The following is an 11,819-nucleotide window of genomic DNA, read 5'->3' as shown; positions in this document are numbered from 1 at the left end:
ATAGACATTTTGTAATAGGTATGGAGACCACGTGGAGGACAATAACTGTAAAAGCTATTAAAACTAAAAGAAAGTAATAAATTCGTTTGTTTGAAGAAGTTGACATTAACCTAGAAAGCTTTTAAAAGGCAAAGACTTGCGATTAACAAAAGAAGGAAGAAATACTCCTAAAATTTACATTTTAAAATATGAATAAAAATTTACAAATAATATACTTATATATAGATGTCCTTTTATATACTTATTATTATACATAGATGTCTTCTTAAATATACATTATTTATTATTTTTTAATATTTACTATATCACTACTACCATCTATAACGTAAAACCTTGCTAAGCCTAGAGTAGTGTCGCCTCCTCACTCATCTCGGCGAGAACAAAGAGGAAAAAAGCTGCAAAAGGAGAAGAAGAAATTTGGAAATAAGAGAAGGTGCAATTGATATGGAAGGTCGCTTCTCATTCTAGCTAATCATTACTCAGGTGCACCGATTAGAGCAAAGCATAAGTCCAAGTCACCTACACCCGCGCAACTTGAATTAGGAGGAGAGGGAAGAAAGAAGAAGATAGTAAAGGTACTAAACATTAAACATTTCTCTGAAACGACATATTTTGTAAGAATGCAGAAGGTTTCTTTAGGGTTCAATTCCTTCAAATTAACCTTTTTGGAATTCTGTCATTTAAATCATAGATTGAAAAATAAGGTTTCTTTAGGGTTCAGTTCCATCAAAATAAACTCTTCTTTAAGGTTTTGCCATTTAAATATCAGAGTCATTTATAGAGAAGTTTTTATGATATTTGTTTGAAAATTGCAAGAATTTTCTTAAAAGGTTCTTTAATTTTTTTAAATTGTGCCATTTTAATATTACATTTATCTATCATATTTTAAAGAAGAGTTTATGATATTTTAATTTCAACTTTTGATACCGTGTTGACATTTTCTGTTACTGTTATTTTGTTATCTGTTGACATTTTCTAACTGTTCAAATCATAGTTTGGAGTTTGTACTATATATGGAGTTTGCATTTTATCAGTATCCTATATCTATATCTATATAGATCTAGATGTATTTTTAACTTGGAAGAGCGTAGTACTTGAAACATTACGAGCTAGAAGTGTGGGTTTATCATAATTAAATGTTTTATATCCTATAAATATAACTCATTTTTATCATTATGTATTTGATTGATTGTATATTAATTTAACGGTAGAAACCCGATTAGCTCGGTGGGCTAGCCCGAAACCAGAAGCTTTAAGGTTAGGGTAGAACTTTTACACCGATACAAATCACAACCCAATTAGTCCGCACCCTATTAGCCCGAAACACATTTGGCTTACCCGATTGACATCCCTAATCTTAAGGGTGGATCGTTGATCCGGTTTCGAAATTAACCTAACTATGCATCTATTGGAATGATAGGTTAGTAAATAGAGCCTAGGAGACGTGATCAGTTTATTATAGGTACACAATTCCTCGAACAACTTTTCAACTCTCTGGGGAAGTGTAAAATAATGACAGATTCCTAGAACACAAAAATTCATTAAGGAAATATGAAACTCGAACCAAATTAGGAGTAGTTCTTCCTTCTTTTGTTAATCACAAGTCTTTGCCTTTTAAAAGCTTTCTAGGTTAATGTCAACTTCTTAAAACAAACGAATTTATTACTTTCTTTTAGTTTTAATAGCTTTTACAGTTATTAACTATATATAACTGTATAGAGATATAATCAAATGCTAACTCTATATATATAAAGTATATATATGTGTATATGTTTGTTTATATTGATTCTATTTTAAGGTTTTTATGTTTTTAGCTTTTTCTTCTATATTTAGTCTCTTTGGGACTGAGTGTTATGAATTTCAAAATTTGAACTTAAATTTTAGTATTGTTCATTCTTTATGTTTTATTTTTGTGTTAGATATTTAGTTCTTTAAATATCTTCAATATTTAATAGATTGAACTACGCAAATGGTCCCTGAACTATGCCTTTTGCACACCAATGGTCCTTGAACTTTAAAAATATCGTGGGTAGTCCCTGAACTAAGGTGTAATCACATTTATGGTACTTTTTCACTATTCATCACAATTTTACCCAAAATGCCCCCAAGGCATGAAGGGCATTTTGGGACTTTCATATCTAGGTATTGAATTTGATATTTTATTTATCTAGTACTAAATATGATATTTTCTTATAGTTTGAGTACCTAAAATGATATTATTCACTTCAAGTACCTAAAATTATATTATTCACTTCACTTTTTCAACATTTCTTCTTTCTCTCTTTCTCTAAAAATAAAAATAAAAAATAGTTTTCACAAAATCATTAAATATATTAATTATAAAAATCAAAATTATAAATTTAATTATAAAATAATTTTCACAAAATTTAGTTTTGATTGTGATTTGATTATTTTTTTAATTAAAACTAAGCATTAATTTTCAAAAAATTCTTAATTTTTGTGAAAATTCTTAATTTTTGATGATATATTCTCTTGATCTATTATTGTTCACTCACATGAAGATTGATTGTTGTCAGTTGGGTGTGGAGGGAAAACTCTTGTAATTCACAAAGTATTTGATGTTTTGGGAAATTATGGAAGTTTTATTTTTGGCCAAGAATCTATGATTGCAACTGTTTTTTGACCATGGGAATTGGGATATAGTCATAACTTAATAACCTTACTGATTGATGAGCCTTGTATATGCATTCGTACTCAAGCGTCAAAATTTTCTTTTACCATGTATGTAGGGATGGCTACAACGACTTCAACACGTTTTACATGCAAGTAAGCTTATTAATTTTTTACTTCCTAAAAATTAATTTTGCGAAAATTCTTAATTTTTTTGAAAATTAATGCTTAGTTTTAATTAAAAAAATTAATTAAGAGAATATATCATCAAAACTTATAATAGATCAAGAGAATATATCATCAAAAATTAAGAATTTTCGTAAAAATTAAGAATTTTTTGAAAATTAATGTTTAGTTTTAATTAAAAAAATTAATTTTTAATATTAAAAAATTAATCAAATCACAATCAAAATTAAATTTTGCGAAAATTATTTTATAATTAAATTTATAATTTTGATTTTTATAATTAATATATTTAATAATTTCATAGTACTATTTTTTTATTTTTAGAGAAAGAGAGAAAGAAGAAATGTTGAAAAAGTGAAGTGAATAATATCATTTTAGGTACTTGAAGTGAATAATATCATTTTAGGTACTCAAACTATAAGAAAATATCATATTTAGTACTAGATAAAGAAAATATCAAATTCAATACCTAGATATGAAAGTCCCAAAATGCCCTTCATGCCTTGGGGGCATTTTGGGTGTAAAATTGTGATGAATAGTGAAAAAGTACCATAAATGTGATTACACCTTAGTTCAGGGACTACCCACGATATTTTTAAAGTTTAGGGACCATTGGTGTGCAAAAGGCATAGTTCAGGGACCATTTGCGTAGTTCACTCTATTTAATATTTTCTATTTTTTTGCTTTTGTTTTGGTTCAGTGATATATTTTTCTTCTAAATATTTGTGAATTTGAAACATATTTTTCTAATTCTGAGATACTTTGATTAGGGTTCTATAAAAATTTAATTTTTCTGAATAATATTATATGTTAATCTTTTAGTTATTATGTGAAAGGTCTATTCTTTTATTATGTTTTTCTGGGGAACATGCATCTTTTTCATGCTATTAGTAGGCCCATTTTTTTAATCATATCAGCTCACATTCACATTTCTTCTCCTATAAATACTCATTTATTATTATATTAAAATCACCAAGCAACTGAATTACTCAACTGAATTACTCAATCTGCGTCTGCCTTCCATTGCCGCCAATATGTAATTCTGAATTTTCTCTCCATTGCTTTACGCGCATGTTCTCCAAATACTCAAACTTGAATTGTTGGATTTGTTATTGTTTCTTTAAGTTTTTATTCTGTTTTTGCAGATTTATTTATTTATCTATTCACTATGTTTTTACTTCATTTGTTTGTCTCTCCCATTGCCTTCACTTCACCTATTTGATTTTATGTCCATTGCTTCAGATACATCTTCTTCATCTACTTGCAATGTTGGATTAGTTATTGTTTCTTTAAGTTTTTAAACTGTTTTTGCAGATCTATCTATTATCTATGTTTTTACCTCATATGTTCCTCTCTCCCATCATCCTCACTTCTATTATCTGATCTTTTTGTCCATTGATTCATATACATCTTCTTCATCTATGTTCTTCTACTTTTACAAGACTCAACCTACAATGTTGTACTCCCTCGGTCCCATTAAATATGCAACATTTGCTTTTCGGCATGGGATTTTATGTAGTGTTGTTTTGTGAGTTATTAGAGAGAGAGTAAAGTAAGAGAGAGTATTGTTTTCATTTTTAGAAATGTTTCATTTGTAATGGGACAAACCAAAAAGAAAAACGTTTCATTTCTAATGGGACAGACGGAGTATTAGTTATCTGGTATTCCTAATCATGAATTGCTTTTGAAGGTTGGTGTTCTTGTGATGTTGTTAAGGAATGTTGATCATGGATTGTGTAATGGTACTCGGTTAATAATTACACGTCTTGATGATTTTGGAGGCGAAAGTTTTAAGTGGTCACAATGTTGGTCATAAATTTTGATTCCTAGTATGTCTTTAATACCTTCTGATCCAAAGTTGCCATTTAAGTTTCAGCGACACCAGTTCCCTTTAACTGTATCATATGCAATGACCATTAACAAAATTCATGATCAATCACTTGCTAATGTTGGATTGTATTTGACAAATTGTTTTTTGTCATGGACAATTGTATGTTGTTGTCAACAGTTACAAGTCGTGAATGATTGAAGATTTTAGTTTGTAATGATGAAATTGATGGTGCAATGCTACGCTCGGATTTTGCACTATTTTAAGGCCTTTATTTGGTCAGTTTTGAGTGTCTGATGCACTTTTTATTAGCACTAAATAAACCTGCAAGTATATAGAGCGTAAATAGTGTAGCTAAAGGTCAGTATAGAATATCGATCACGGGGAAACCTATCACAGATTGGCTATCCTTATACTATTTGAAAAAAGAATGATTTTTGGGTTCTGAAAAGAAAAAATTGAAAAGAACGAAAGCAAGTAAACAATTGCAGATAAAATCAAAGAGATAAAACAGATGAGATAAGAGAATTTCAGGAATGTGCTTTCACGGTTATGGTTTATACAAGTTCCAACTACAAAACCCTAGCACAGTTCTTACTTTACTAGAACGAGTCACATAAATATTATCCATGCGGCACAAAGTAGATTACAGACACTAGGGACGTCAATCCTAGATTTGTAACTCCTAAAAGCTTCTTTGACTCCCAATGTTCTCGCTCTCAATGAACAGTGTCGTTTTAAGGGAAGCTAGTTGTTACGTCAACTAAGCTCTTCTAACTCGCAAACCTCCTCTCACGATTATGTTGCAAGTCAATAGATCATCATAGTATGTGTCACTCAAATATGAAGCAAATATCCAACACTTAGAATAGAAGCAAAGTAATGAACAGAACGGATATTAAATAAATAGGAACTGTATAAACCAAAGTCCTTACTAACATATTCCTAAAATTCTATGAGTTTAGTTACAGATAATGAAATAATCTAAACATATAGTTTGTAAGGAAAACATAGAAAACATTATAACTAAAGCAATAGAACCCAAAGGTTGAATTTTGTAGTCTTGATCTTCTCTTGAATCCACTCTTCAAATACCTTGGATCTTGATGAACAGTGGAATGGAACTCTCAAATATTCTACTATGAAAATTATACAGCTAAAGGTTCCTTTGATGAAGCTTGAGTGAGTATTTATAGCCTTAATGTCGAATCCCACAACTTGGTAAATCTTTAGCACGGTATGGTAAGTCTTGGAGAGAATATAGGGCAATTTCTGTGCGTCGTGTTTTTCCAGCGGGCAGCTGCACTTCGTTTAGTGGTCGCTGCACTTGTTTCAACGGTCGCTGCAAATCACTCTGTAGCTACTGGATCTAAATCAGCGGTCGCTGGGCGTGTTCATCTTTCAACCTATTTTCCAAAGCGGACCGCTACATGGGTAGCGGTTGATGGCAGCCAACGGTCGATGGCTGAGGTGCAGTGGACCGCTGGCTGGCTCGATATTCCACATTTCCATCTTCAACTTTTTGCTATCTTTTTAGGCTCTATTTTGCACATTTATCACAAAACACGTCAAAATACAAAATAGATAAAAATATGCAAATAATAGACATGTACTGCAACTTTGACACTCAAAACAGACCAAATAATGGCCTTTAAACAGTGCAAAATCTGAGCGTATCAACTCCCCCAAACTTAACTCTTTGTTTGTCCTCAAACAAAACATAAAAGAAACATATATAGACGCACGGATTGCATAAGGAATAGACGTTGTAATTGCCTCAAAATAAGGAAGAAATAGATTAAGCATGAATTAATGCAATCAAATCAAGCAAGACTTAATAATGCACTTTCATAACTAACTCGTATATCACCTTGAAATCATGCACTCACAAGTGGGCAAACTTCCAAAGATGGAAAGTGTATTTATCTCTTACTCTCAAAGTGTTGGCACTATGTATAAGCATTCAAATCATACATCATGCAAAGTTTACCATAGACTTGCTCAAAGTTTAATCCCTCCTCTACTAGATGTGATTAAGCATCAAAAGTCAGAAAAATCTTTATTTTTTGTTGTAATGTAGGCTCTTTGGTAGGTGAAGAATATTTGGCTAAAAGTGACTAAAAAAAGAAAAATTCTCAAGTAGAGTAAAATAGACTCCACTTTTCTTTCAAACCCAAGACACTTTTGACAATTATTCTAACTTCAACGCATTTTCCCAATCCTTTGATTTTTTTCCTTTTTCTACTCAACTTTTTTTTCTTTTCTTTTTATTTTTCTTTTTATACTAAAAGCATCTTTTCTAGATCAAGCACACTTTTAATTTTTTCTATTTCACAACTTGCACTGTTTCATATAAACAAACTACTTTTCCACTTTATATAATTTCTCCCTTATCTCTCCAATTCCTTTACAAAAATAAAAATAAAAATACTATTCTAACCCAAATAATTGTCTCCATTAATTTGGCTTTCAAAGAATAGGCTTAAAGGATCAAAATTGGCTCCAAAGGTTAAAAGAGATTTTTGAAAAAAGTTAAAAATTTTGGATATAAAATTAGGCTATGAAAAGATGGCCAATCATCTTCCCTTATCAACTTAAACACTATGTAAACTTAGACAGACGAGGAGCAAGTTCTAGAAACATATACATACATGCAGAGAAATCACACAAGAAGGAATTAAGGCTCAAATCTCAAAAGTTATAAGCATGATTCAAGGCGAACAAGCAATTCACTAATTATGCACCTTTTTATCAAACCATCAAATCAACACGTTAAGTCATACTTAATCAAAGATGAAAAGAATTTAATATCATTGGCAACCCAATCTAATGTGTCCATATACATGCGTGTTTCTAAGTTCTCCATCCTATGTTCATGACATATTTTCACCTCCGGTTCTTTTAAAACAAAAAGAAAACAAAAGTTTTAAACTCACGGTTCACCAAGTCATCCCCCCAAACTTATTCTAAAATAAGTGTGGAATAAGTTTGTAGAGTCGGTTGAGACATGAGTAATCTATAAAAGCAGTAAAGATACCTTGAAATTTCACGCTGAAGCTGGACGGAGCAAAAATTCAGCAAAAGTCGAAAAAATGTGGTTGGATTGTGGTGGAAGGTCCAGCGGGCCGTTGGGAGTGTTTCAGCGGTCGCTGGAAAAGAAATAGAACCGTTCCAGTGATTCTCCAGTGGGCTGCTACGCAAGCGCCAGCGGTCGCCGAGAATGATCCAATCAAATAAGCGATATCGCCACTCATGGTTTGGCGCTCCTCTTGTGCTTCGGTGGCCATCCTTTGGAGCTCGGCTATTTGCTGACATTTTTGCACATCTTGAAGCCTGTGAGTCTCCCAAAATTCTTTCTCCGTCGTCCGCCAATCCCCTTGAGCCGCCCAACCTTGACGATTGAAGGCATTCTCTTGTTGTTGCTCCACCCAATGATTGTCCCAAGTGTGAGATATGTTTTGCATGTAGGAGAACATTTCTCCTAGGAGGCAGAAGTGTCGGCTTGGAATTCATCATTGGGATTAGGCCTCCCGCAACGACGGTTAGCTCTATTGCGGCGGCGGTGGCCATCTACTTCCTCTTCCTCTGCTTCTTCTTGATGGACCCCACCTTCTTGAGCATTGGATTGCTCGTCCCCCTCATGATAATTCTCAATAGCATCAAAGGTGGGGTCGTTCTTGGGATCAAAGGCAGGGGTGTGGGTAGGGATGTTCCTTTTCCTAAACTCTCCTTGCATAGGAGTCGCTTCGATGGCACGGCGGTGGGCTTGAGTGTTGAGCTTCCACATGGTTTGATTGTCTCACGTGTCCACCTTGGTCAATAGGAACGGAAAAGTAATCCCGATCCACTTGGAGAAAGAACGTTTTACCACTAGAATCAGTCTTCATGAGCTCCACTGCAAACAACACCTCGTAGGTGATGAACATCTCTCCCATATCGGTGGTGAAATCCAAAGTCGAGATCCCCACATACTCAACAATCACCGTAATCAATCCCCCACAGCAAATAGTACTCCCATCCTTCTTGGAGATGCAGTCGAGGTAAATGGTAATCAATATGCCCAAGTTGAACCCCTTCTTGTTTAGAAGGTACCACATCACATCTAACTCTGTTTGGGACACCCCACCGCCATCTACTCGAGCAAAGATCAACTGTGTCATGGCTCGGTGGAGGTATCGAAGGACGGGGTTGCGGATGGCTGACGACTTAGCGTATCCCAACTCAATTTCTTCACCATCAGTAGTAAATGCCCTCCAAACATCTGAGTACTCATAATCCACCTCCTCATCTGGGTTGGGGTCATAGCATTGGAAGACCTCACACAAGTCGGTCATGGACAATGAGTGGTTCATGTTGCCGAGGCAAAAGTCGATCCTCTTTGGGTTGCGAGAACGACGGTTTCGGTGCACCTTGAGCGTGCTGAGGAACTCGAGAGTGAGTCTGCTATACGAGGGTCATCACCCTTGGAACAGGTGAATGAGGCCGTTTTTCTCTCCAATGTTGCACAAACCCCACAAATCCTCCAAGATGCCCAAAGTAGTCAAGGGGAACTCGTGTGAATACCTAGATGACATCATGTCCTTAGCAGAGACCCTCTTCCACATGGCCTTATGGTCCTCAGTGGCGAGGGTAATGTCATAGCTCTTCGCACTCTCCTAACGTCCTCTTGTTGCCATTTTCCTACAAGAAAAATTATCTCTCTTAAAAGAGGGTATATAGTATAAAACAACAAGGACTCCCCCAAACTTGTATTCAATTATATAAAACAAATAGGCCACAGAATACAAGCTTGCAAAAACAACATCCTAAATTGTAACATATAAACAAGTATGATCAATTTCAACAATTTAGGGTAAACATAAATCATCCCCCAACATGTATCTATCCCCATGCAGAGACGTATCAATATATTCAACAAAAATCAACAATCTATAAAAGAATCAAAGTGTCATAATTCATGGAAGTAATAATAGCCTCATAATGCTATGAACATGATTGTAACATCAAACAATGAAAAACATAAAGGGAAAATCACCAACAATGAAGCAAACTATTCACCACCTTCAACATATGCAAAATTTAACCATGGTAAGCACATGAAAACTAGGGGTGGCAAATCGTGTATGTCGGGTCGTTATCGTGTCGACACGATAACGACACAAACACGATAACAACAAACACGAACACGACCCGTTAAGAAAACCTCAAACACGAACACGAACACGACACGAAACCCTCAGACACGAACACGACACGAACACGACACGAACCCATTAACGACATGAACCAATTCGGGTCAACACGACACGATAACAACACGTACATGAGATGACACGATAACGACTCGATAACAACACGACCTGATAACGGTTAAACCTATTAAAAATGAAAATAATAAGAATTAATAATATTAAAATATTATTTGTTAACGGATAACACGAACACGACACGAACACGACACGGACACGTATTGTTAACGGATAACACGAACCCGACACGAACACGACACGAAATTTTCGTGTCCTTAACGGGTCGACCCGATAAGGACACGAACCCAATAAGCTCTGACCCAAACCCATTATTTTCGTGCCGGTTCGTGTCGTGTTATCGTATCGTGTCAAAAATTGCCAACCCTAATGAAAACATTATCAAACTCATCCCCCGTACTAAAGCATGTTTTTCAACTGAACAATTCATCAATACAAAGCAAATTCCATGAAAGAATTCAAACAAAAACTCATAAATTCAAAAGAGGAACATATCTTCACTTTGAGAGAATTCAACATTGAAAGCTTTAAATAACGATGGGAATGGAAGAATGAGAGTGTGGGTGTGTGAATTTGGAAGAAAATTGGTGATTTTATGGAGTGGGGGTCGTGTGCAAGGGAGGAATTGTAGGTGTGGTGGAGAAAAACTCACCTTTTATAAACTGAATCGCGTCACTAACTCTTCACCAGCGACCGCTGGCGTGAGTTAGCGGACCAGTGGGCTGTACGTTTGAAACGGCCAACTCCACCGGGCTGCTACGGCCCGCCCCTAGGGTCTGAACCCGTTCATGTACATTGAAAATAAGAGCGACCACTATGTACAATTCTAGCGGCCGCTGGAAATTAGTCTATTTTGTTTTCATGTGCACAGAAAAATATGCACGGAAATTTAATGAGAAATATAATAGAAACATAAAGCACAAATAAATAAAAAGGAAAGATAATGTTGGGTTGCCTCCCAACAAGCGTTTTTTTTAAAGTCGTTAGCTCGACATTGAGTGACCCTTCTAAGTGGGTGGACTAATGACCCTCATCTTATACACCGCAAATGGAATTATTTTGTTGCAAATTTTCTTCCACAACTTGAATTTTCCATTCATGGTCTTGATCACATAGACCTCGGAGTTAATGAGATGTAGGGGCTTCTTCTTCCTAGTAGTCCTTTCCTGCAAAAGGAGTATGCTAAAGCTTAGGCCTTTTCTTGTTAGTGACTTGGGGTTCTGGAGTGACTATAAAAATTGATGGTTTAGAAGTATTTTCCCCTTCTAATAGTCTGAAAGACTTTGATTTGTCACACATCATGACCATCCTGCATTCTTCTTGTTTCTTTGCCTGGCGTGCCTCTTCATCCTTGAGCATCGCACTCTCGATGTGGTAAGTTGATTTGTTGTGGTTGTCACTTATAGTGATCTCGCCTCTACCTACATCAATGAGAGCTTTGCAAGTGACTAGAATATTTCTGTCTAGGATTAAAGGTACTTGCTTATCTACTTTCATATCGAGAATAAAGAAATCAGCAGGGAAAATAAAATCGTCAACCTTTACCAATACATCATTGATTACTCCTACAGCCTTTATTGCAGTGTTATTGGCCATCCCTAAGATCACATTGGTTGTTTTGAGTGGCCCGATATTTAGCTTTTCAAAGTACTTCAACGGCATGATGTTTATGCTAGCCCCCAAGTCGCAGAGAGCTTTATCCACCTTGCCATCTCCGATAGAGCACCTAATAATAAATTGGTCGGGATCTCTCTGCTTCACGACCCTCTCCTTTTGTATGATCTCACTGCAGTGAAGAGGTAGCTTAAGGTCAGTCTTTTTGAGCTTTTGCTTTTTCATCACTGTCGCGCTTAACAATTTTGCGTACCTAGAAATTTCCTGCAAAGCATCAATAAGAGGGATGTTAT

The sequence above is a fragment of the Salvia splendens genome, chromosome 21 (assembly GCF_004379255.2).
Source record: "Salvia splendens isolate huo1 chromosome 21, SspV2, whole genome shotgun sequence".
In the NCBI taxonomy this organism is placed as follows: domain Eukaryota; kingdom Viridiplantae; phylum Streptophyta; class Magnoliopsida; order Lamiales; family Lamiaceae; genus Salvia; species Salvia splendens.
This window is presented reverse-complemented; position numbering follows the sequence as displayed.